The sequence below is a fragment of the Pongo abelii genome, chromosome 7 (assembly GCF_028885655.2).
Source record: "Pongo abelii isolate AG06213 chromosome 7, NHGRI_mPonAbe1-v2.0_pri, whole genome shotgun sequence".
Lineage (NCBI taxonomy): Eukaryota > Metazoa > Chordata > Mammalia > Primates > Hominidae > Pongo > Pongo abelii.
The window spans coordinates 81,497,967-81,525,877 of NC_071992.2; the positions used below are offsets into that span (position 1 = coordinate 81,497,967).

Genomic DNA, 27,911 nt, shown 5'->3' on the forward strand with positions numbered 1-27,911 from the left:
AAGGTATAATAAGGCTTGACTGTGGTTCCTGCTTTCATTCTCAAATCACGAAAAGAATCACCCAGTAGGACATGAAATTTATTTATTTTTTTTTTTGGTGTGTTTTTTTTTATTATTATTATTACTATTATTATTATTATACTTTAGGCTCTATGGTACATGTGCGCAACGTGCAGGTAAGTTACATATGTATACATGTGCCATGCTGGTGTGCTGCACCCACCAACTCGTCATCTAGCATTAGGTATATCTCCCAATGCTATCCCTCCCCCCTCCCCCCACCCCACAACAGTCCCTGAAGTCTGATGTTCCCCTTCCTGTGTCCATGTGTTTTCATTGTTCAGTTCCCACCTATGAGTGAGAATATGCGGTGTTTGGTTTTTTGTTCTTGCGATAGTTTACTGAGAATGATGATTTCCAATTTCATCCATGTCCCTACAAAGGACACGAACTCATCATTTTTTATGGCTGCATAGTATTCCATGGTGTATATGTGCCACATTTTCTTAATCCAGTCTATCATTGTTGGACATTTGGGTTGGTTCCAAGTCTTTGCTATTGTGAATAATGCTGCAATAAACATATGTGTGCATGTGTCTTTATAGCAGCATGATTTATCGTCCTTTGGGTATATACCCAGTAATGGGATGGCTGGGTCAAATGGAATTTCTAGTTCTAGATCCCTGAGGAATCGCCACACTGACTTCCACAAGGGTTGAACTAGTTTACAGTCCCACCAACAGTGTAAAAGTGTTCCTATTTCTCCACATCCTCTCCAGCACCTGTTGTTTCCTGACTTTTTAATGATTGCCATTCTAACTGGTGTGAGATGGTATCTCATTGTGGTTTTGATTTGCATTTCTCTGATGGCCAGTGATGTTGAGCATTTTTTCATGTGTTTTTTGGCTGCATAAATGTCTTCTTTTGAGAAGTGTCTGTTCATGTAGGACATGAAATTTAATGCCCACAATGTAGGTGGACACAAAAACGTATGTAAAAAGGAAGCTATCACCAGATCATCCCAAAACTGGACCTGTAGTAAAACTCTGCCTTTCTGACTTTCTTGTGCAGGGAGCAGTTGTGTCCCATGGAACAATCTTAATCTTGCAGTGTCACGAGGCACTTACGTGAGATGCGTGGAGAGGCTCTTAACACACTTCCTTCATATTGTTAAGAGTATACACCACCTCCAGAGAAGGTTCATTCTCTTCCTTTACAAAAAGCACGATGGTCTCAGCCCCTAGCATTTCCTCTTTAATAAGAGCAATTTGTTCGCAAGCTGAAAAAATGTCATTAAATGCACTTCCTGTAGTCATGCAGTAATTTAGTTGCCACGGTAATCTTGGGTAAACTTGAAAAATACTTTGGATGGGCCATTTCTAATGCTTGTTTCTAAAACTCTAGAACTTTTTTAAGTCCTGGAGGATAAAGAGACTGAAAAGGCTTTTCTCTTTAATGCCTAACTGTGGACTCAGCAAATGTAGCACAGCTCTTCACAATATGACAGCCATTACGCTCCTGACAATGATCACTCCATCACTTCCCACCTCAAGATAGGCTTATACGTTATTCCTATCTTCCCTATTCAGTGAAAACACTAACTTGGGACTCCATGGCAGTGAAGGGAATTAATGTATGAAATAAGCACTTTCCCATAATAGCCCCCAAAGCTTTTCACAATTGAACACTGTCATTTGGGCCTACCATCAATAACAGAGTGACAAAGTACACTCTGAAGCAGTTTAACAAAGGAACAGCAGACAACTCGGGACTTGAACACATTCAGGCTGCTACCCAAGAAAGCCATTGTCGGCTGAGAGGCTCTGATGATTCACAGCTCTCACTCTGTTCATCAGCCATGTCAGGGCTCAAAAGGTTTCAGGAAACACTGTCAGGAAGACTTTTTGGCTAACAGCTACATTTGACAACTGACCTTTAATCTTTATTTCACATTATCATCCTATCATTAGCCAAGGATAATACATGAGCATTTTTCAAATATGATTTCATGGACTGAAGATTTTCTAAAGACTTTTCACCCAAAGAAAGACACTATTATTATTAGCTTCACCAGACTCTGACTATATCCTGGATTTCTTAAAAGGTCTCAATTAAATCAAATTAATGATTTCATTAGAGTTGAATAAGCAGTCACGCACTATTTGTTTCCTTCTTTTTGTAGAGGCTCTCTTGGCCACATCAAAATACGATAACACAAACTGAAGCAGCACAGGCCGCATGAGAGAAAAAGCCCTTACCTGGAAGACAAGAGTCTGCTTTGACCTTCAGCAGACCGTTTCATATCCCTTTGTCTATTGCTTCATCTGTAATATGTGAGGATTGAACTAAAAAGGAGGGCGTGTGGCTCCGGTCAGTGTAGCTGGAGCAGAGGAAGAAGTGCAATATGAGCAAGATGAGTTTTGGACAAGTAGGCAGGGGCAAGACCATGCCCTGCAGGTCTCGTCAAAGATTCTGATATTTGCTCTAAGAGAAGTAGGATTTAACCCACTGAATGACTTAAGCAAGGAAGTAATATGCTATGATCTCCAACACTTTGGATTGAAGACCAGAGCAGAGACATGGAGACCAGTCAGTACACTACTTCAGTAGCCCAGGTAATGAATGGTAAGTGCTTAGACTAGGGTGATGGCAATGAAGATGGAAATAAGAGGGTGGATTTTATTTAGGTGGCATCTTAGTCCATTTGTGCTGTGATAACAAAATACCTGAGTCTGGGTGGTTCATAAAAAACAGAAATTTCTCAAAGTTCTGGAAGCTGAGAGTCCAAGATCTAGGCACCAGCAGATTCAGTGTATGGCAATGGCCTGGTCTCCACTTCCAAGTTGGTGCTTTGTTGCTGTATCCTCCACAGGGGAGGAATATTGTGTCCTCACAGGGTGGAAGGGATGGAAGGGCAAGAGAGAGGCAAACTCCCTCTGTCAAGTCCTTTCATAAGGGCATCTAATTCTATTCATGTGGGCAGAGCCCTCATGATTCAATCATCTCCTTAAAGCCACACCTCTTAACAGTCTTCCACTGGGAATTAAGTTTCCACATGAATTTGGAGTGGGGACAACCAACCATCATTCAAACCATAGAAGGTGGTAAAATCAGCAGGACTTAGCAATGGAGGGTACGGAGAGGGATTTGTCAAGAATGCCTCCAGGCTGGGTGTGATGGCTCACGACTGTAATCCCAGCACTTTGGGAGGCCGGGATGAGAATATCGGGCCTTAAATGTCTTAAATGCTGAAGAGAATATTTGACCCTAGATTTGCCTGCCTGCATCTTTCTCCTGACTCCAACCTCGGAGGCAGGCAGATCACGAGGTCAGGAGATTGAGACCATCCTGGCTAACACGGTGAAACCACCTCTCTACTAAAAATACAAAAAATTAGTCAGGCGTGGTGGCGGGCGCCTGCAGTCCCAGCTACTCGGGAGGCTGAGGCAGGAGAATGGCATGAACCCAGGAGGCGGAGCTTCTGCAGTGGTGGAGCCACTGCACTCCATCCAGCCTGGGTGACAGCGAGACACCATCTCAAAAAAAAAAAAAAAAGAATGCCTCCAAAGTTGATGGCCCAAGTAACTGGCAGGTTGCTCATGCCATTGGCTGGAATAGAAAACACTGGGAAAGAACCAGTTTAGGAGAGTTTTAGGAGAAAGATTGCAGGTTCAATTTTAGACAAATTGAGCTAGAGGTGCTTCTAAAATGTTCAAATGGTCATGTCAAGGCAATAAATGGGTCTGGAGTTTAGAGAAGGAATCTGAGCTGGAGTTAATTTAACAGTCATCGGTATATGGAAGAAAACTGAGGCCACTGGTATGGAGCAAGTATGGAGTTAGGAAAAAAGAGGCCCTGGAGCCAAGCTCTCAGGAGCTCCATCAATTAACAACTGAGTATAGCAGCACGAGCTTTAAAGGGAACTGAGAAGGGAAAGGCCACATAAGTGAGAGGAAAACCAAAATGTAGTGTTACAGAAGCTAAGGAGAAGTTTTTTTTTTGGACGGAGAGTTCAACAATGAATTAAGTGACTGGAGGTCACTGATGATCTTAACTTTTTCAGTGGAGTAATGAAGTCAAAAGCAAGATTAGAATGAAGTTTTTAAATTTTTTAAAATTAACCCAAATGTGCATATAGCATTTTACCCTAAAAGAATCTCAGATAAAGGAGAGTCACAGAAATAACATTTGAATGAATTACGTCTCAAAAAGAAAGACTGCCTGAGCAGGATTCTGATAAAGACCCAAACTACTTCACTTAAAAAAAAAAGCTCCAGTGCATTTCTACATCTCAGGATCTCAGGGGCAGCACCCCTGGGTGGAGACTTCAGTTGAGTATAGGGCAAGCCTTCATGATTCACAAGCCCAACAAATCTTAGAGCTTTATTATACTATGTTCTTAGATTCTGTGCTAGGAAACCACAGAATTCAGGACACTGCCTTCCTGCAAGGACCTGGGGTACTTATTCATCATCACAGACATTTGTAGAGCACATTCTATGTCCAAGAGACTATGCTTGGTGCCACAGCTCAAAGAAAAGATCTGCAGATCCGTTCAAAACTAAGGAGAGACTCACCAGAGCCTTTCCTGGGTATGACAGCATGCTTACTCTCTCCCAGTTCACAACCTCGGCCAAATGGGAGATGATTATGGTTTTTGAAAGTATTAGATCTTGGTTCAAACAGCTCCTTGAATAGGATAAAATGATCCTGGTGATAATGCCACCTTCCTCTCCCAAGTCTTTTTTGGCAACTGTGCTTATTACTCGTTCATTGATTAATTCATCACTTTCTAGTCATTCAGCTACAAACTGTTTGAAGAAGTGAGGGAGCCTCTGAGGAGCCAAGGAAAGGTTGGGGTGGGGTTGGGTGTTGAAGTGTATCAACCCACTGATAAAGAAGGGAGATCATACCAGCAGCACTTTATTTTTAGAATTATACATGCTGCAATTTGGAAGGGACCTCTGGTGCCATCTAATCTCCTCCTACCTCCTCAACACAGGGCTCCCCTCTACTGCAGCCCCTGCATTCATTCCGCCTGTTTTATAAGGCAGCACCTTCGTTGCAGAACAGTGGTGTTATAATGGTCCCCATCCCACCCCTCTGCTTGGTCCTGGGATTACAGGTGTGCACTACCACGTCTGGCTAATTTTTGTATTTTTAGTAGAGACGGGGTTTCATCACGTTGGCCAGGCTGGTCTCAAACTCCTGACCTCAAGTGATCCACCTGCCTCTCCCTTCCAAAGTGCTGGGATTACAGGCATGAGCTGTCTGGCCCAAGTTGTTACTTTAATACCACAGTGAATCATATATGTTACAGCAAAATACACCTGATGCACTCATTAAAACAAAGATCACATTTGCATAGTTGCTGTCCGTAGAAAGATACACACAGAGGCAGCTGGAAAGCTAATGAGGTTGTCCAGATGGCAGCATCTTCCTCGTGTGGCACATGTGTTCCAGGAGCTTTCATGGGACTCCACAGCCTCTGCCTGCCTCCTTCCCCTTCCTTCTCCTAGAAGGATAGTCTAGACTAGCATTGTTAACCGGAAGATTGTAGAGGAGGATGGAAGCAGCATTCTGATGAATACTGAAGCTCATTGTGAGAGAAGGTACCATTACTGGAAAAGAGGAGTATTTAAGACGGGTATTACTAATAGGAGTTAGGCCAAGGGGAGCCCTCAGGCAGGGCATCATCTGATGTGATGGCTGGCTTCATGTATTCGAAAAAGGGAGTGATTTTTTCAGTGCTGCTCCTGAGGGCAGTATGGAGCCTGCTGAATCAAGGCCCATCACAGTGGACCAGCCTGGAGTGTCCAGGGCCTGCAGCCTGGGTTTCTCCCCTTTCTTGCTCCATATTCTTAGAAAAGTTACTTACTCTTTGTCGATCTTGGTTTTCTTTTTTAAAAAATATTTTTACTTTCTTTTTCTGTGAATTTGAGACAGCATAGATCTTGGTTTTCTTATCTGTAACATGGAGATAAAGAATAATGCCTACTTCATGGGGTATTGTAAGAATTTTTTAAATTTTTTTTTGTGGGGGGTGCTATAGGATCTTACTCTGCCACCCAGGCTGGAGTGCAGCCTCAACCTCCTGGGCTCAAGCGATCCTCCCACTACAGCCTCCCAAGTAGCTGGGACTACAGGCAGGCAACACCACACCAGGCTAATTTTGGATTTTTTGTAGAATCAAGGCTCGCCATGTTGATCAAGCTGGTCTTGAACTCCTGAGCTCAAGCGATCTGCCTGCCTCAGCCTCCTAAAGTGCTGGGATTACAGGCGTGAGCCACCACGCCCGGCCATATTGTAAGAATTTAATGAGGTGCTACTTATAAAGCATTTGGCATAGTACCTGGGCAAATAAGTTGTTTATGTTATTAGAGGCCAGAACTACCAAAGGTGTCTGCTTTTTGTTCACTGTCTTAGATTCAGGAGAGAATATTTGACCCTAGATTTGCCAGCCTGCATCTTTCTCCTGACTCCAACCTCAGTTCCTCCTCTGACTGCCTCTCTCCATCTGTATTGCAAAACAGCAAACTCTCTGCCAAAGAACACATGTAAGTGACCAAAACAGTAAGAACTGCTAATCTTTACTCTCACGGGCACTGACAGTTGCCTGGCTGGATCAAGGGGGAGCTTATTAAGAGGGAGGGTTTTTTGTCATTACATACGGTTGGATAGGGAGAAAGTATGGCCCACTGGAGGGAGAGCTCCAGTCATTCTCCAGAACATAGAGGGGGAGTCAACACATTCTGAGTCAGTCACCAATACAACTTTTGGCCAAAACCCATTTTCCTGTCTTTGATTTCACCATATGACCCCTGCTGATTGCTCTGACCCTTCCCACCACAATGCGCACTTACACATATTTCACCCAAATCACGTAAGGCTGGTAACAAAGAAGTAACACCATGGGCCACCACTTGGCCAGGTAACCTTCCTCCTCCTGACTCTAAAAAAAGGTACAATGGAGGATGCACAAATTTGACAACAACAAAATCAATGTAATAGCTACATTCTTATGACAAATTACGCCAAGTCTGAAGGCTTCTGAGCATTTCCTGTTGTCATAAAGGCAAAAACATATTTCATTATTTAGAAAATCTGATCATCAACAAGATAACAAGTCTGACCTTTGTATCCAAGCCCTTTATAACTTTGGGGCCAGAACTGGTAGAATGGGAGAGTCCACTCTGTTCTCTTTAAGTTCCTCTGGAGAATTTCTACTCAATTCACTCTTCTTAAAATGTCAAACTCCTTATATCTATATACACAATCCTTTGCCTTATGAATTAAGGTCCTCTGACTCCTGTACCTTCAGTGGACCAATGACAGTTTCAGGATTTGAGCAGCTAAGCTTGAGTGTGAATTCAGTCTATGCTCTCCTGGGGTTTCCAATCTGTGGTGTACTTAGGTTTTGTTTTTTCTTTTTTCTTTTTTTCCCCACTGTCTCACTTTCCCAATGTACTTAGGCTTATTAAATGAGTTTATGTATTTCAAATACAGGATAGTTTTTGAAACTGAAATACCTTAAATTTATAAGAAAAACTTGGCCTTCAGATTCACAAATAATCCAAAAACTTATAAATAATTAAAACCTCAACCTTCTCCTTCATGAAAAATTTAGTCAGAATTCTTAATGAAATAAAGTGATTTAAACTCTAGCTCATATAACATAGGATTAAATATTTCTAAATCAGATTGCTCAAAAAGATACAAAAAGCCTCAACAATTCATGGACAGTCAGGAATGAGGTTGAGCTGAATGAGCAGAGAAATGATGTATAAAGTTATACACAGCTTCGTCTTCCCAAGCAGGCGGCACAGCAACACTTCACCTCTCACAGCAGAAAAAGCAATTCACCAATATGCTACTATCTTTTTTATTTAAGAATACCATTTAACAAGCTTATTTTAGAATCTGATTCATTTTCATTTTTAGGAAATTTAAAGGCCTTAAACCTTCTCCATACTGTGTGTGATTACACCTAATTAAAGTTCACATCTTTCGCAGAAAGGTGGGATATCAGTTCTAATTTTATGCACTGGTGTGATGGAGGGCACAAGGCATTAGGTCGCAAGCTAATAAACCCAGGTTTATTCCTGACTTGGTCACTACTTTTCTGGATTTTCTTAAATGCCTCAGTTTTTCCATTCATAATATATGAGCATTAATGTCTGGCCCTTGTCAGAATTCTCTATGGCAAATTATGTCATCATCTTTCATTTTAAAACTATTTAAACTATTGAGCCCATACTGTATGATAGACACCATCCTATCTGCTATAAATAAAGTAAGGAACAAGAAAGTCATACTCTAACATTTGTTACATTTGTTCAAAAGATTTGTACTGCTATCCAATAATTGATATCACACCTTCAGGAACCACTGAAGATACATGAAGTCAATAAGTCAACCAACAAGTCAACAAACATTTGTTGACTATTTACAATGTACAAGACATTGTACCAGATACAATGATAAATAAAAATGTACCTCACTAGACCTATGCTGCTAGAGGATACAGGTCACATTCATCATTACACCCTGTATCCCCAAAGTCTAGCATAGTGCCTCGTACTCAGCAATGCTCAATAAAGAGTTGTTGAATGGACAAATGTATGACTGTGGGAGTGAAAAAAACAATCAAGGGCCCTGCTCTCAAGGGGTTAAAATTTAATAGGGAATTTAAAGCATGTGTGCATCCACTCATCAACTACAATAAATAATAGTATGTTATAAAAAGACACAAAGGAAACAAAAGAATTTAAAGCAGAAACTCTAACAGATACTTGTACACCAATGTTCATAGCAGCTTTATTCACAATAGCCAAAAGGTGGAAACAATTCAAATGTCCATTGATAGATGAATGGATCAACAAAATGTGGTGTATACATAACAATAAATTTTATTCAGCCAGAAGGAAATTCTGACACATGTTACAACATAGATGAAGCTTGTGGACATTATGCCAAGTTAATTAAGCTAGGCCCAAAAGGACAAATATTGTATTATTCCACTTACATGAGATCCCTAGAATAGTCACATTTATGGAGAAATAAAGTAGAAGAATCATTAGCAGGGGCTATGAGGGACAGGGGATATGGAGCTATTGTTTCATGAGTAAAGGATTTCTGTTTCAGATGACGAAAACATTCTGGAAATGGATGGTGGTGGTGGCTATGCAGTGTGAACATACATAATGCCACTAAACTGTACATTTTAAAAACAATTAAAATATTAACTTTTATGTTATGGATTTCAGTACAACTTTTTTAAGCCGTGAAGGAGCTTGGGAGGCACTGAGAACATCTGCCTGGGATAACCAAGGAGGGGTTTTCTAGAGATGGTCCCATTTGCGCTTGCTCTTCCTGTTAATGCCTGCAAATCAAAGTTCATACTGTGGACAATAAGAAGCAAGCATTCATTTTCATGTGGTTCATCAGCTTTATATGATTCCTTATACAAGAAACTAGTAAGACAGGTTGCTCTGGGAAGAGGCTCTAGAAGTCTAGAGGTTTAGGGATTTGATGGCCTGGGGTAGAAAAAGACTTACTTTTCACTATGCATGTATTCCTTTTTGTTTAAAATACAAATATTTGCATTTCCCTGATCATTAGTGATGTTGAGCATTTTTTCATATGTTTGTTGGCCATTTGTATGCCCTCTTTTGAGAATTGTCTATTCATGTCCTTAAGCCCAGTTTTTGATGGGATTGTTTGTTTTTTCTTGCTAATTTGTTTGAGTTTGTTGTAGATTCTGGATATTAGTCCTTTGTCAGATATACAGATTGTGAAGACTTTCTCCCACTCTGTGGGTTGTCTGTCTACTCTGCAGACTGTTCCTTTTGCAGTGCAAAAGCTCTTTAGTTTAATTAAGTCCCAGCTATTTATTTTTGTTTTTATGAAATTTGCTTTTGAGTTCTTGGTCATGAAATCCTTGCCTAAGCCAATGTCTAGAAGGGCTTTTCCAATGTTGTCTTCTAGAATTTTTATAGTTTCAGGTCTTAGATTTAAGTCCTCGATCCATCTTGAGTTGATTTTTATATAAGGTGAGAGATAAGGATCCAGTTTCATTCTCCTACATGTGGCTTGTCAATTATCCCAGCACCATTTGTTGAATAGGGTGTCCTTTCCCCACTTTATGTTTTTGTTTGCTTTGTTGAAGATCAGCTGGCTGTAAGAATGGCCAAAATAAACAAAAAAATTGATGTTGGCATGGATGTGGTGAACAGGGAACACTTTTACACTGCTGCTGGAATGTAAACTAGTACAACCATTATGGAAAACAGTGTGGAGATTCCTTAAAGAACTAAAAGTAAAACTACCATTTGATCCAGCAGTACCACCAGTGGGTATCTACCCAGAGGAAATGAAGTCATTATATGAAAAAGATACTTGCACACACGTTTATAGCAGCACAATTTGCAATTGCAAAAACGTGGAACTAACCCAAATACCCATCAATCAATGAGTGGATAAAGAAACTGTGGAATACTACTCAGTAGTAACTGTGGAATACTACTCAGATGGAATACTACTCAGCCATAAAAAAGAATGAATTAATGGCATTCACAGCGACCTGGATGAGATTAGAGACTATTATTTTAAGTGAAGTAACTTAGGAATGGAAAACCAAGCACCATATGTTCTCACTCATATGTGGGAGCTAAGCTATGAGGATGCAAAGGCATAAGAAAAACATGTGGATTTGGGGGACTCAGGAGGTGAGGGATAAAAGACCACAAATTAGGTGAAGTGCATACTGCTTGGGTGATGGGTGCATCAAAATCTCACAAATCATCACCAAAGAACTTACTCATGCAACCAAACACTACCTGTTCCCCAATAACCTATAGAAATAAAAAATAATAATAAAAAATTTTTTAAAAATACAAATTTTTTTTTAAAACTTAAATGACTCCTGATCCTCTTTTAAAAGATTCTTGACTGGGCACCGTGGCTCATGCCTATAATCCCAGCACTTTGGGAGGCCAAGGTGGGCAGATCACCTGAGGTCAGGAATTCAAGACCAGCCTGGCCAACATGGTGAAATCTCGTCTCTACTAAAAATACGAAAATTTGCTGGGTGTGGTGCTGGGAGACTGTTATCCCAGCTACTTGGGAGGCTGAGACAGGAGAATCGCTTGAACCCGGGAGGCAGAGGTTGCAGTGAGCCAAGATCGTGCCTTTGCACTCCAGCCAGGGTGATGAGAATGAAACTCCATCTCAAAAAAAAAAACAAAAAAAAGATTCTCAAAATTTGGTCTGAAAGATACAACAAAATTGTCTTAGTTTCATAAAGCCGATGTTCCATATCAGAAGCTTTCATCAGATAACTACCAAAGCATTATTTCATTTTTAACTCTAACTGTCCCTCCTGGGAGTCATCAGTTTTGTAACTATGAAATCTCCCTCCCTGCTAATCACCACTCAACACCCATATCCTTGTTTCCCATCAGTCAGAGGACCAGATTTGGGTATTTCTATTTCAGATAATACATGATTGATGTTCTTATACTGAGGCTTGAAACAAAAAAGATACTGAAAAACAGCCATACTAGGGATGAAATTATAAATATACATATTAAACAGTCAGTTAAATATAAAGAACTAATGAGGGAGGAAATGGGGAGATGTAGGTCAAAGGATACAAAGTAGCAAGTAAGATGAACAAGCCAAAAGATCCAGTGTACAAGATGAGGACTGTAGTTAATAGTAGTGTATTGTATTCAGGAGTTTTGCTAAATGAGTAGATGATAGCTGCTCTTGCCACAGGGGAAAAATGCGTAAGTATATCAGATAATGAATATGTTAATTTATTCTACCATATATATGTGTATATATATACATATGTGTACACATTTGTATACATATATCTAAAATATACACAATAAAATTTATTTTTATAGAAAGAGCTAATGATAAATTATGCAGATAGTAAAATTTTAACCATCAATCCTTCCTCCCTGGTATGATTAATTCAGGGTCTTGGTCCAGCTCTTTTACACTGTGTTTTAATCTTGGGTCCTCTTCTAAATGAATTGTAATTTATTCATACATTCCTAAGGCAGAGATATTTGTAGTGGCAATGCCTCAGATGAAAAGACTACTTTTCTTATATTCCTTTGCAGCCAGGTGTGGCCATGTGACTGAGCTCTACTCAGTGAGAACTGCTGTGTCACGTTCTGGAAGATGCCTCAGTGAGGCGATGCTCATCTTTTGCCTTTCCTTTGTCTCCTCGGAAGTGATTTTGAGGATAGAAGGTATACACTGAGGATGATGGGACAGAATCATGAAGCTTCCATCCAAGACTTGGCTCCTTCCTATGGATTTCTTTTATGTGCAAGAATAAATAATTGTGTGGTTGAGCCACTGTTATTCAGAGTTTTTATTATATGCTATTTATGTAAGTTTTCTTTCTCTTTCTCCTGCACATTCTTTACTCCTCATGCTCACTTTTCTTTTCTGTAATTCCTGTACTTTTGAACACTGTGAAGTGCTCTGTTTTCTGGAAGCTTTAGCTTTCCTGCACACCCTACCCTCTGCAATCCACTCTGTCTCTTGCTTAGGGCCACTACTAAGTGCTCTCCTGTATCCCTGGCTGCTGTGGCTGCTTTACCAGCTCCATCATGCTGCATTCTCAACACAAAGTGCTATCCACTCTGCAGTTCTGTCATTTGCAATTAGTTCCCACTAGGAATGTCAGCTCCCAGAAGGAAGGGACAGTCTAGTCCATGGCTGTATTCCTAGAACTTTGAACAGTGCTTGACTTTTAGTAACCACTTCATAAATATTTCATCCCATTTACTCAGCAAATGTTTGTTGAGCACCTAGTATGTGCCAAGTACCGTTCTAAGCACTAGGGACACATCAATGAACAAAATAGATAAAAAATGCTTTCCTGTGGCACTTATATTCTACTGTGGGAGAAATAAAAATAAATAACATTAAACCAATCCATCAATGAAAAAATTACATTAATAATCCAGCATGTTAGCAGGGAGAGGTGCTATGGAAAATCAAACAGGGCAGAGGGGATTGGCAGTCTCACAGTGCAGAAGAGGGGCAAGTAGGGAGGGGGTCAAATTTTAATTAAAGGAGTAAGAGTTGGCCCTTAGAGAAGACAGTGTTTAAGCCAGCACTTGAAGGTGTTGGGAAAGGGAGCCATTCCGATATCCCAGAAACAAGCATTCCTGGCAGCTAGGACCATGAGGGAACAGCCTGTGCATAGGGCCTGTGGCTTCAGGTAATAGTGAGGAGGATACTGTGCCTAGAGGAGAGTGAGTAGGTGGGAGGGAGGTGTAAGAAAAGGTCAGAGAGTGGCCAGGCATGGTGGCTCATGCCTATAATCCCAGCGCTTTAGGAGGCTGAGGCGGGAGGATTGCTTGAGGCAGGAGTTTGAGCCCAACCTGGGCCACAGAATGAGAACCTGTCTCCAAGAAAATTTAAAAAAAAAAATCCAGGTGTTTTGTGGTGGTGTGTACCTGTAGTCCTAGCTACTCACAAGGCTGAGGCTGGCCTGGGCAACAGAATGAAACCCTGTTTCTGAAAAGAAAAAAAAAAAGTCAGTTTTTTTGTTTTTTTTTTTTTTTTTGAACGGAGTCACTCTGTTGCCCAGGCTGGAGTGCAGTGGCACGATCTCAGCTCACTGCAAGCTCCGCCTCCCTGGTTCACGCCATTCTCCTGCCTCAGCCTTCCAAGTAGCTGGGACTACAGGCGCCCACCACCACGCCCGGAAAAGTCAGAGATCTTGAACCTTGTAGGTCAATCTCTGTTCTTTGGCTGTCACTCTGAGTGACATGAGGAGCCATGGCAGGGCTTAGGGCAGAAGAGAAGAGAGATAGGATGTGACTTTAACTTTAGAAGGATACTCTAGCTGCTGTGTTGGGAACACACTATAAAGGAACAAAAATGGAAGCACAAAATTAGGAAAACTGCAATAACCCAGGTGAAAGACGGCTAAAAGCATGGACCAGGATATCGCAAAAGGTGGGTGAAATGTTCAGATTCTAGATATATTTGAATATAGAAGCAAAGGAATTTGCTGGCCAATTAGATATAGGGAATGAAAGAAGAAAGAATCCAGGATGACTCCAAGTTTTTTGGCTTGGCTCCCTGGAAAAATGATATTGCCATTGACGAAACAGGGAAAATCACAGATGGAGCGTACCCGGAGGGAGGATTACAGTATGGCTGCGTGAACGGGGAGACTTCTATCAGACGTTCCAGCAGAGCAGTTGTATATATACACCTAGAGCTCAAACTAAGAGTATAAACTTTGGAGTCATCATGAGCAGTTGAATAAAGGGCTCTTTTTATCATCACCTGAAAAATTATTTACCAAATTTCCTTCTTCAAGGAAGCTTAACGTTTTGTAGCTGAAGGAATGGCTTCCGAAGAGTATGAATAAGACCATTTATAAAAGAAACCAGTCAAAACCTCACCCTATGATGCTTCCCATTCTTTCATTTTAAAGTAATGTTTCACAAAACATGTCTGAATCGGAATAAGATCACCTTTTGTAATAAGTACCATTATGATTCTCACGCATGCTCAAATCTGAAAACTACCCACTCTGCATGTGTAACTCTGTGGCATACAGTGTCATTTGGCAGTTCCCATTTTCATACCTGTTGTGGCCACTAACTGTAGGTCACAAATGATGGGCACAGCCTAAGGGCAGAGTCACTAGGAATCCCTGATATCCTATTCATTTTATAATAGCCATAGACTAACAGATGTTAATAAGATTTATCAATATTCAAAGAAATATTTTTCTGAGCAACCTTCTGAATCATTTCCTGCATCATCTCCATAGCAACTCTGATCATTCACCTTTAAGTTATATTTCTCTTGCTCTGAGCTATAACAACTTTGGTTTGGATGAGCATAATGTTTCAGAAAAGATGCTGCTGTTTCTCAACCATATGTAATTATCTGGTCTTAACATTTAGAAACCTGCATTCCCATGAGAGTTTTCCAGTTCCTTCTAATCTTGACTTTTTTTTTTCTTTTACTATTTTTTGCTTGCTGATGATGTTTAAGAGCACTTGAAACTATACTATAGTCTGATGAATTGGAAAGTCCTCACAAAGTATAACTGGTTACTCAGAGAAACACACCAGACACTTGAAAGGATTATACAGTTTCCCTTTCAAGAAAATGCTAATTCCAGGAGATTGCACAAACACACTTAACGGGTTCCTTAGTTAATTATTTTTAGGCTCAGATTAGCCTATAGTTACTAAATAATATTTTCAAAATTTCAGAGAAGCCATAAACCCAAAGATCTCTGCAAACACTCAGAAGGTGTGGCCGTTGTGGCTAGTGCTCCTGCATGGCAGTTACCAGTTATGTCAGCGTGGGGTAGTCATGGTGGGGTCTCCCCCATGCTCTTGTTAGCTGTGCCTCTTCTGGCTTTGTTCAGGTACATTTCTTGCCTGGACCTTTTGGTATTGCACTTAACCATTCCTACCTAGATCCATTGTTCTTATAGGTTTAGACCCTGGAACTACATTTCCAATCTCCTATATCATGAAAAAAGAAAGAAAGAAAAGAAAAGCCACTTGACTCAGCATGCCATGCCATGGAGACTCTGGTAGAAGAGAATCTTTAGAAAGCATTTGCTCCATTTTTTAAATCATAAAGCCAAACTGTGGTATCTCTAGGGCTTTTTTTCCCAAAATTTTAATTATTTTTGACTTTAGCTCTACCGAACAAAAGATTTACATTTTAAATTATAGTAGTAATTTGTCATGTGTCTCAAATTTTAAAATGATACCACATTATACTTTTATAACTTAATCGTAGAAAACATTAATCAATTTGATACATGGGCTGCAACAAAATTTCACAAAAGAGCATAGGGACTGAGAGTCCAGAGCAGCAATTAGAGATCATAAGGCACCATCGGGTTTTGAGAGAGCCCGAGCCTGAGGTCGCTGGCCCCGAGCATCTCTAAAATGGGCTCTCATCTGACTTTTGTAACCCAAAGAAGACAGCAGCCAGGAAGGGAGAGGGCAAATGGTGCAGAATCAAAAAACGCAGGCTCTGATGACTTCCTGAGAACTTTCTAGGCCCAGGCTTTGGCCTTGCTTCTGGTGCTGTGGACAAAGAGCACTGCTGAGGCTGACCAAATACTGTAGTCAGAGGAGGAGGTTTCCAAGGGGCCCATCCTCTCCTCTGCCTGCAAACCAGAAGGCAGCAGCATTGCCAAGTAAGGAAATACTGGCATTTTCTAATTAAACTCCTGAGCTTACAACTCTTTCTTGGCAGGCAGAAAGCTTGCAAATTATATCACTTTTTATTTCCCACTGATTACTACTAAGTGTATCAGAAAGGACTGCATAAGGATTGAGGTATCCTTTGCAATTTCTGCCTTCCACTTTATTTTGATGATACTTCATCAGATCTTGTTTCCTCCTGGGAGGCACTGGGTCTTATTCCCAAAATTTTGAGGCATATGGTTGCTCTTCTTTTTCTACACGTGATAAGTAGGCCATATGTGGCCAAAGAAGAACATTGGGACCAATACGGGAGTATGACAGGAAGGGATTAAATACATATGTCAGTGTATATTACAACATCTGGAAAGTTCTGCCACACTTCTTATAATCGATGCCTTCCCAAGGTAGCATTTTGTCTTTCTAGTTAGATTAACAGTCCCTGCAATGCAATCATCTTGTTGTCTCCCTATGGCACCTGTGCTCTATTCCATTAGGCATTTACCAAGTATTTGTTGGCTCATGACTGATACAAGCTCAAAAAGGGAAAAAATTAAGATATCCCATCATATATCCATTTTCAAGGCTGCAAATAGCATGAGATGCTGTCATGGAGGCTTAGCAGAAAAACTGCAGTGTGCAGTTTACATCTATAGCTAACCTGGGAGCTGTAAACAGGGAGAAAAATATAATGTAACAAAATGTTCTTAACATTTATTTTCTTAGAAGAAACTGAGAAATTGAGATTCAGAAGGTACTGACAGTGTCTGCTAAATTGTCTATTATTAAATATATTGTCAAGGGAATAAACCCTTTTGATGCATATTGTAGAAAACAGCTTTAAACAAGATACCAAGAGGAGGGAAAGAGAGGAGAATGGATATTTGGCAAAATACTCTTTGTTAAAATGGAAGTTGCCATTTCCCGTTTATTATTATAGCTGTTAAAAGACAATGAGGACAGCCGGGTGAGGTGGCTCATGCCTGTAATCCCAGCACTTTGGGAGGCTGAGGCAGGCGAATCACTAGAAGTCAGGAGTTCGAGACCAGCCTGCCAACATGGTGAAAGTCCATCTCTACTGAAAATACAAAATTAGTCGGGCATGGTGGTGCATGCCTGTAATCCCAGCTACCCAGGAGACTGAGGCAGGAGAATCACTTGAACCCGGAAGGTGGAGGTTGCAGTGAGCCAAGATCGCACCATTGCACTCCAGCCTGGGCAACAGAGTGAGTGAGACTCCATCTCAAAAAAAGACAATGAAGAAAACAAAAAGTAATAGTCTTTAAATATTTCAAACTATTGTGTACATATATATTAAACATATATTTAATTCAAGGGTGCACTATTGCCTTATTTAGCAATTCTTTTTACAACAGCGCCTTTGCACTAAGGCAGCTGGCTCCTCTCTGGACTTCTGCCTCCAGGCTCCTTCCCTTGACTGCCACTTCGGTGAAATGTCCATCCATCTACAGGCTTACTTACTGCATTCTATCAGCTCTTTAATGCCTGTAGCTCCTAAAGATAATTCACAGAATTGCCTCAAAGGGATCTCTAACCACTTTAATAAAAATTTAGAAAATAATTTAATTTCCATACAGGAGCATTTCCAATAAGTCAATTTGGATGAACTCTAACCTGGCCAAGCATGAGACAACAGCCTCCAGGCACAGCCATGTTTACTAGAAATACCAACGTGATGCTTCGAGCCATGGGGAACAAGATGGGCAGTTAGACTCTCTGTCTTTCCAAGAACTCAGAAGAAGCCGAAACAAGGGCTGACCCACAGCATCACCACCACCATCTTTAGGCCAGAGTAAGATGGATGCAGCTAGAGGCTGCTGGCTGACCTCCCTCTCTAGGTCCAGCCTCCTCGACCTCCTCCGTGGCCCATTCATGTGTCTCGATTACATCTTCTCTGCCAACTACCATCCTTCTCCTATAGTTCAGGCTCACATCATTCCTCCCTTGCACTAAGGCAGCCGGCTCCTCTCTGGACTCCTGCTTCCAGGCTCCTTCCTCTGGACTGCCACTTGAGTGAAATGTCCATCCAGCTATAGGCTTACTTACTGCATTCTAAGAATTCCTTAAGTGCCTGCTGCTCCTGGAGAGCAAGAATGCTGCCTTTCTCACTCCTATATCCCCAGTGCCTGGCATGGCTGGTTGGTACACAGCAGGCCCTCAGTACCTGTCGGCTGAATAAATATAGAGCAAAGCATGACATGCAAACCCCTTCACAATCTGGCCCCACTTAATCATAACCTCATTTCCAGCTATCCCTCCAAATGACCTAGCAGCTCTGAATTATTCTGTTTTTCAAACACAGGATACACGTTCATATTTCTAATATTTGATGAAGATACTCTCTGATTAAAATACCCCTCATTCATTTCTATTCTATTACCTCCCAATTGATCTTGTAAAGTTCAGACTCACAAATCTGATGAATGAATGAATGAATGAATGAACAATTCTCCTGAAGTACCTGCCTCTATTCCTGTATCTCACTGAGGAGACTTCCCTGTCAACACAATTCTCCCAGTCTTACTTCTTCCTGTCAAGGTTTGTATTCCACCATATTCTAATTTTAACTAAAACTACCTCTGTGATCCTAAACAAGGCTCAGTTTCCTTATTTGTTTAAAAAAATGTAGTTGGGAGACAGATTATGGGGTGACATCATCTGGGTCCACATTTGTAATACTCTCATTCTTAGGCTTCTTGAAACTGTCTTCTATATATCTTTTTACTCATGATTTCCTTTTTTTTAGATACTGGTAAATATCTAAAAAATTGATTTAGATATTGGTAAATATCTAAACAAACTGATAAATTGAAACATATTATCTATAATAATAATGATGTCTAATTTGGAGAAAAAAGATAAAACTAAAAAAATTTTAAAAACCTGAAAATGAGAAAATATATATTCAGGGAACAGAAGAATAATTCAGAACTTATAAAACACTCTGTGTATGGAGGAAAAGCTAAAAAGGGTGGCCCCTTTCCAGCTTCAGAAATGTAGGTTTGGGCTGGATTATGAACGCTTGCATATATCATGTTTCATTCAACATCATTTAACAAGCAAAATAAACAGCCAATGGGAGAAGAGAGAGAGAGAGAGAGAGAGTGTGTGTGTGTGTGTGTGTGTGTGTGTGTGTGTGTGTGTGTGTGTGTGACGCCATGGTAGAAGCAATCCTACCCATATCTGAGATATTTAGTTCCTAAGAAAATTGAGCAGAGCAGCCAGTGATGAATGCTTCTGCTACCTTGTTTACAACTCCAGGAGGACTTGGCTACTGCAGAGAAAACCAGCTTCTCTGCCCAAGCCTGGGGTAACGCTGGGATAGCCTGAGGGAGAACCAGAAAACAGACCACTGAACCTCCACAGCACTGAGGAAGGACCATGCTGCTCAAAAATGCCCCAAATCCCACTCCAGATGGGATCCAGCCCCTACCAGCTGACATGAGCAAGCAAAGAAAGTTTGTAGAACATAACGAACAGGTGGCTCCTGCTGAGGCAAATTTGATGAGGGAGAAAACGTGGGGAGAATTTTAATAAAAATGTAATGGCAATTCTTGAGTAGATTCATTTAAAGTGATGAAACATGTTTTGGCAAAATAAAAAATAAATATTACTTCTGAATTTAAAAACAAAACAGAATACCTACCCCAGCCCTGCCAAAAAAAAATACTACTGCTGCTGAAAACTAGTGAGCAGGAGTAGCGAGCTAGAAGATCAACAAGATGAAATGGAGAAAATATCTTACAGCAGAGAGAAAAATACAAATAAAAGTAAATTAGCTCAGGTGTGGTGGCCCATGCCTGAATCCCAGCACTTTGGAAGGCCAAGGTGGGCAGATCTCTTGAGCCCAGGAGTTTGAGACCAGCTTGGGCAACATGGCAAAATCCTATCTCTACAAAAAAATACAAAAATTAGCCCACATTGGTGGCTCATGCCTGTAGTCCCAGCTGCTCAGAAGGCTGAGATGAGGTCACTGGAAGGTAGAGGTTGCAGTGGGCCTAGATAAAGCCACTGCACTCCAGCCTCAGTGAGACTCTGTCTCAAAAAAAAAAAAAAGAAGGAAATCATTAGTAAAAAGAAATATAGAAGACAGTTTCAAGAAGCCAAATATGCAAATGAAAATAAAGGCATTTCAGAGAGAAGACACCACAATAAGAGAAAAAGAAAAAATAAGTTTCCCTTTCTTTTCTTTTCCTTCTCCAAGCTGAAATAAAGACTTGACATTTCAAACAGCAGGGGCATACGAAGTGCCAGACAGGATTAATGAAAAATTACAGTTCTTTAGGGAAATTCTGGTGAAATTTCTGAACTCCACATATGAAAAAAAAGTCATACAAACTTCTAGAGAGAGACCAGGTTTCAAGTTACTTAAAAAGGAAAGAGAATCAGAACTGGTATCATATTTCTCATTGATAGTATTAGAATCCCAAAGGAAAAAAAATACTATTTAGGGATTTTTGAAAGAAGAAAATTATGATCCAAGAAGTGTATGCCTGGACAGAATATAATTTATAGGGAAGACAAAGAGCCCTCTCATTGGTGGGCCCCACCCCCACCAACTTCTCTCACTTTGCCTGTGCCTGAGAAAGTAATAAGCTTTGAACATCTTGCAGTCATGGCTCTGGTGTGGTGCCTTGACAGGCATACATTCAAAGAGAGAAAACAACAAGCTCAGCAGTGGCAGGGTCAAACCACAAAAGAAGTCAAAGAAGAGCATTTTCAAACATAAAAGGACTCAGAGTTTACACCAACCATACACCTTTTTCTGGGGAAATCACTCAAGGCAGAACACTTCCAGAGAAAATTAAATCCAAATAATAAATTCATTGTAAAAGAAGATAAAGTATACAGAAACAATAGAGATCAATGAATCTAGTAAAATATGCAGTTATACCTAAATGCATAGTGATATTATATTTATGTAATGTGAGAAAAACAGCACACTTCTCAAGAGCAGAAATAGAAACAAAAATACAGGACAAAACACTCTTCAAAGTGCTGAGAGAAGAGAACTGTAGTCTAGACTTGCAGTTTCAACTAAACTATCTTTCTTTACCTGGAGTAAACTAGAGACATCTTCAGATAAACAAAAACTGCAAGAGTTTGCCATCAGCAGAACTTAACGAAGGAATTTTATAAGAATGTACTTCAGAAAGAAAGAAAACAAACCCAAAATAATTTTTTTTTATTCATGTAGCTTCTGAGCAAAAGAATTTTTAAAAGACAAGAAGGAAAAATCAGCAAAGATATTGGTAAATATCTAAACAAACTGATAAATTGAAACATATTATCTGTAATCATAATGATGTCTAATTTGGAGAAAAAAAGATAAAACTAAAATACTGGTCAACAAAAGTAAATAATTTGAAGGAGGATAATCAAAGTTCAGTATCTTCCAATATTCGATAGGCAGTGTTAGGATATTGACTAACCTTAAACTTCATTAAGTTAAATATAAGTGGAAACAATCCTGGCCGGGCGCGATGGCTCACGCCTGTAATCCCAGCACTTTGGGAGGCCAAGGTGGGCGGATCACCTGAGGTCAGGAGGAGTTCAAGACCAGCCTGGCCAACACGGTGAAACCCTCTCTCCACTAAAAATACAAAAATTAGTTTGGCACCATGGTGCACGCCTGTAATCCCAGGTACTCAGGAGGCTGAGGCAGGAGAATTGCTTGAACCCGGAAGACGGAGGTTGCAGTGAGCTGAGATCGCGCCACTGCACTCCAGCCTGGGTGACAGAGTGAGACCCTGTCTCAGGAAAAAAAAAAAAAAATCCAGAAAACTTTAAAAAGAAAATAAAAACAGTGTCTAACTTCTAAACAATTAGAGAGAAATAAATGGGAGAATAAACACGAATTAACTATCATTCAAAATAAATAAAGACATAAAGGAGACAAGAAGGACAAATAAAAAGCATTAAGTTCAAATTCACATATATCCTAAATTCCAATGAATATTGAGGGGTTAAACTTTCTGCTTAAAAGATAGAGACTGTCAGGTGAATTTTTAAAAATCCAGCTACATGCTACTTACAAGAAACATACCTAAAATATAAAGACAGAGAAGTTAAATTAAAAAAGAAAAAATAGGCCGGGTGCAGTGGCTCAGGCCTGTAATCCCAGCACTTTGAGAGACCAAAGCAGGAGGATCACTTGAGCCCAGGAGTTCAAGACCAGCCTAGGCAACAAAGTGAGATCCCATCTCCACGTTAAACAAAAACAAAAAATTAGTTGAGTGTGGTGATGCACACCTATCCCAGCTACTCGGGAGGCTGAGGTGGGAGGATCATTTGAGCCTGGGAAATCAAGGCTGCAGTAAGCTATGATTGTGCCACTGCACTCCAGCCTGAGTGACAGAGGAAGACCCTGTCTCTAAATAAATAAATAGAAAAAATATATTCCAGGAATATACAGAGAACTGAGTACCACAAATCAAGATACGTAGGAAGTGGTGAAAGTAGTACTGGAAAGGAAGGTATAGCCTTAAATACTTACATATTTTAAAAAAAAAAAAGTCTGAAAATTAGTGAAGTCAAACATGTAGAAGTTTAAAACAAAGAATAACCAAAACATCTAAGTTGAGAGAAGATTAATAAAAGAGCATAAATACGATAGAAAAGAAAGATATAATGGAGAGTATCAATTACGCCAAAAAGTGTTTTTTTGCAACTAATAAGACAGAAAACCCTCTGGTAAGACTGATCAAGAAGAAAACACAAATGGAAAAATGATATAAGGAATGAAATGGTGGCTATAACTATAGGTAAAGAGAAGTTTTTTTTAAAAGAGACTATTATAAAACTTTTATGCCAACTAATTTGAAAAGTTAGAAGAAATTGCCAGGCACAGTGGCTCACGCCTGTAATCCCAGCACTTTGGGAGGCTGAGGCGGGCAGATCACAAGGTCAGGAGATCGAGACCATCCTGGCTAACACGGTGAAACCCTGTCTCTACTAAAAATACAAAAAAAAATTAGCAGGACGTGGTGGTGGGCGCCTGTAGTCCCAGCTACTCGGGAGGCTGAGGCAGGAGAATGGCATGAACCCAGGAGGTGGAGGTTGCAGTGAGCCAAGATCGCACCACTGCACTCCAGTCTGGGCGACAGAGTGAGACTCTGTCACAGAAAGAAAAAAAAAGAAGAAGAAATAAAAAAATTCCTAGAAAAATATATCTTACCTAAGTTGTTTTGAAAAGAAGTCAAATGACTTCATCTTTTAAAATAGCATCAGAACATTAAAATCTATTCACAATAAATACCAATCCCAGATTTTGTATGTGAATTCTATCAAACTTTCAAGTAACCAGATGTTCCAACATGACACAAATTTCACCTCTTTCAGAAAAAAGAGGCATACTCCCCTACATATCCAATGCAGTTACTGTAACACTTATATCCAATCTAGATAAGGATAATACAAAAAGAAAAAATTACAGGTCCACCTTACCCATGAACATAGATGCAGAGATGCAAACCAAATGTTAGCAAACCAAATCAAGCAGCATTTTAAAAAGATAATACATTGTGATTAAGCTGGGTTTATCCCAGGATGCAAAATTTATGAAATGTATAAACATAATTTACTGCATTAACAGATTAAGAGAGAAACCCATATGGTAATTTTCATTTATACAGAAAAATTTTGATAGTATTCAACACTTATTTATTATAAAAAAATCTCTGCAAACTAGGAGTTGAGTAGAATTTCCTCACCCTATACAGGGCATCTACTACAAACCTATAGTAAACATCATTCTCCATGGTGAAACATTAAAGAAGGATTCCTTTTTAAGGATTCCTCTGAAAATCAGAAATAAGAAAAGGACACCTGCCATTACCCATCCATTGAACTTTACACTGTTGGTTCTAACAACTGTGGTAAGATACAAAAATTAAAAGGTATAAGGTTTGGAAAATAAAAACCAAAAATACCATTATTGGCAGATGATATTATTTTTGTACCAAATACATACAAATAAATTATTAGACTTAATAAGAGAGTTTAGCAAGGTAGATGAATATAAAATCAATATTCAAAATCATTATTCAAAATCAATTGTACTTTTTTACACCATTAACAGTTAAAAACATAGCCTATTAAAAGATAGAATTTATAATAGAAGCAAATATCTGGGGTGCCTAGAAGCAAATCTGAGAAAAGCCATGCAATACCTTTATGGAGAATTATTGAGACATTAAAGAAAGCCTAAATAAATGGAGAAATATGTCATGTTAATATATAGAAAGATTCAATAATGTTGAGATGTCATAACTTCTCCCCAGACTGATGCAGATATCCCAATAAAAATCTCAACAGTGCTTTTTCAGGAACTTAAACCAACTCTAAAATGTGTATCAAAGAACAAAAGTCTAAGATTAGAAAAGGCATTTCTAATAAGAAGAATGAAACAGCATTTTCCCTACTGGATAGCGAGACTTATTAGGAAGTTATACTAATTAAGACTGTATTGGCATTGATGCAGAAATAGAAAATAATGAAACCACATAGAAAACTAAGAAACAGAACTTTGTATATGTTAAAATGATATATGACAGAGATGGCATTGCAAGTTATTGGAGGAAAGAATGGACTTTTAAATAAATAATACTGCAATGACTGTGTATAAGGAAATATAAAAATTGGATCCCTATTTTACACCAAATACAAAAATCAATTCTAGATATATTCGTGCGTAAAAGATAAAACTTAAGACATTTTCTAAGAAAAAAGGATAATATATTTATGATCTCAGAGTAGAGAATATTTATTGTATAAGACAGAGAAATCACCAGTAAAAAGTTACTTTACACAAATGTGACTATAATTTTTTTTTTTAAGACAGAGTCTTGCTCTGTCCCCAGGCTGGAGTGCGATGGCATGATCTCGGTTCACTGCAACCTCCACCTCCCGGGTTCAAGCGATTCTCCTGCTTCAGCCTCCCAAGTAACTGGGATTACAGGCGTGTGCCACCACGCCTGGCTACTTTTTGTATTTTTAGTAGAGACAGGGTTTCACCATGTTGGCCAGGCTGGTCTCGAACTCCTGACCTCAAATGATACACCCGCCTTGGCCTCCCAAAGTGCTGGGATTACAGGTATGAGCCACCATGCCCAGCCAGACTATATTATAATTAAGAACTGCTGTCCATAAAAGATTACTATAAAGTTAAAAAGTAATCCACAAACTGAAAATCCGTGTGTGTGTGTGTGTGTGTGTACTATAGAGCTCCTATAAACTAACAGCAAAAGAGGAGGAAAATGAAAAATAGTCAAAGGATACAGAACTATAGAAAATAAATATATCACGAGATGTTAATTTCACTAGTAATCAGAAAAATGCAATGAAAAACAAATGAGTTTTGTTTTTTTTTCGACACAGGGTCTCTTTCTGTTGCCCAGTCTGGAGTACAATGGCACAATCATGGCTCACTGCAGCCTCAACCTCCTGGGCTCAGGTGATCCTCCCACCTCAGCCTCCCAAGTAGCCGAGACCACAGGCATGTGCCACCATGTCCAGTTAATTTTTAAAAATTTTTTTGTATAGACAGGGTCTCCCTATGTTGCTCAGGCTGGTCTCCGACTCCTGGGCCCAAGCGATCCTTCTGCCTTGGCCTCACAAAGTGCCAGAATTACAGGCATGAGCCATGCTGCCCAGCCAAGATGCCATTTTTTTAATCCACAGCACAGGCAAAAAAATTAAAACATTGATACTATTCGAAGGTGGCAAGAGTGTAAATTGATACAGTCCTTTTGGGTTTTTCTTGGCGTTTTATTTTATTTTATTTTATTTTTTATTTCATTGTATTTTATTTTTTCTTTCAATAGGTTTGGGGGGAACAGGTGGTGTTTGGCTTCATTAATAAGTCCTTTAGTGGTTATTTCTGTGATTTTGCTGCACCCATCACCCGAGCAGTGTAACCTGTACCCAATGTGCAGTCTTTTATCCCTCACCCCCCTCCCACCCTTTCCCCCGAATCCCCAAAGTCCATTGTATCATTCTTATGCCTTTGCATCCTCATAGCTTAGTTCCCACTTATGAGTGAGAACATACAATGTTTGGTTTTCCATTCCATGAGTTACTTCACTTAGAATAATGGTCTCCAATGCCATCCAGGTTGCTGCAAATGCCATTATTTTGTTCATTTTTATGGCTGAGTAGTATTCCATGGCATATATATATACTGCATTTTCTTTATCTACTTGTTGATTGATGGCATTTGAGCTGGTTCCATATTTTTGCAATTGCAAACTGCGCTGCAATAAACATGCGTATGCAAGCATCTTTTTCGTATGACTTCTCTTCCTCTGGGTAGATACCCAGGAGTGGGATTGCTGGATCAAATGACAGACTTACTTTTAATTCTTTAGGGATCTCCACACTGTTTTCCATAGTGATTGCACTAGTTTACATTTCCATCAACAGTGTAAAAGTGTTCACTTTTCACCACATCCACGCTTACATCTATTTTTTTTTAATTTCTTGATTATGTCCATTCTTGCAGGAGTAAGGTGGTATTGCATGATAGGGTCCTTTTGGATAATAATTTTGGAGTGTTCATCAAAACTAAATATGGAGTACCCTTTGATCCCACTATTCTATTACTCACGTATCTATCCCAAAGATATACAAAGATATACAGTATATGCAAATACGTTCATTGCAACAGTGTAAGAATGAGAATGACTCTAATGTCAATCAATAGAGATAGTTAACTAAATTACAATGCATTCACATTATGGAATGCAATGCAGTTATTTTAAAATTTAGTAGATTTAAACATACTGATACTGAAATAGCTGTAAGACATTCCCAGAGACCATAATGCTCACCAAATGTTATATTTACTCCTGTTTCTAACACCTCTTGCATTTAAGCAAGTCCACATGATTAGTTCTGGCCAACAGGCTTAGAAAAAAGGTAACATATGTCATTTCTGGGCCGAAACAGCAAAAAGCTCATATCCTTCTCTGCAGTTGCACCTCTACTATGACAGCAACCAAACAGGGTGCAGTTTTTTAAAGCGAAAACTCAAAAAGCCTAGGACCCTGAATAACTCTGTGAAGCAGAGATGCCCCCTGACCAATCCATAAAATATGAATAAAAAATAAATTGTAATTGTGTTAAAACCACTGGAACTTTGTCATCAATTTGTTACTGTAATACAACCTAGCCAAACCTAATTAATATTTATTGTTAAGCGGTGGGGGAAAGCAAACCACAGGAAAAAAATTAAAAAGTATTATCCTATAAATGTTTCCTAAACTATATGTGTGCGTACTTTCTTATATATGAATGTAAATTATCAAAGGTTAACAATTTTTATCTCTGAGAAGGGGAAGTCAAAATCTTAGGAAGAGAAGAGATAAAATGATAAGAATTCCATGCTTCTGTACTGCCTGAATTTTTCAAAAGCATATTTTACGCATTGCTTGTATAGTTGAATATTTTCTAAAGAAAAAAGCTAGATTGTTTCTTAAATATAATCTAGGATTGCTTCCAAATCTTCCAACGTTTCACATGTACCATCCCCATTAACATCTCCTTTCTACTCTCCTCTCTTCCTCAAACTGGAGAGTGGAAAACTCCAGACTAAGTAAGAGGCTGGCTCTTCAATATAAACGACTCAGAACCCCAACTGATAGCCTTTTCAATGATGCTGTGTGG

General features: G+C 39.5%; 1 long non-coding RNA gene across 1 annotated transcript in view; it reads right to left on the bottom strand.

Moving 5' to 3' along the window:
* Positions 1-8,886: 8,886 nt before the first annotated feature.
* LOC134761942 (uncharacterized) overlaps positions 8,887-27,911 on the bottom strand; it is a 36,641-nt gene continuing 17,616 nt past the window's right edge. Inside the window, exon 2 of the long non-coding RNA XR_010141170.1 lies at positions 8,887-10,177. This is a non-coding gene — a long non-coding RNA (uncharacterized LOC134761942). The remainder of the gene's footprint in view (positions 10,178-27,911) is intronic.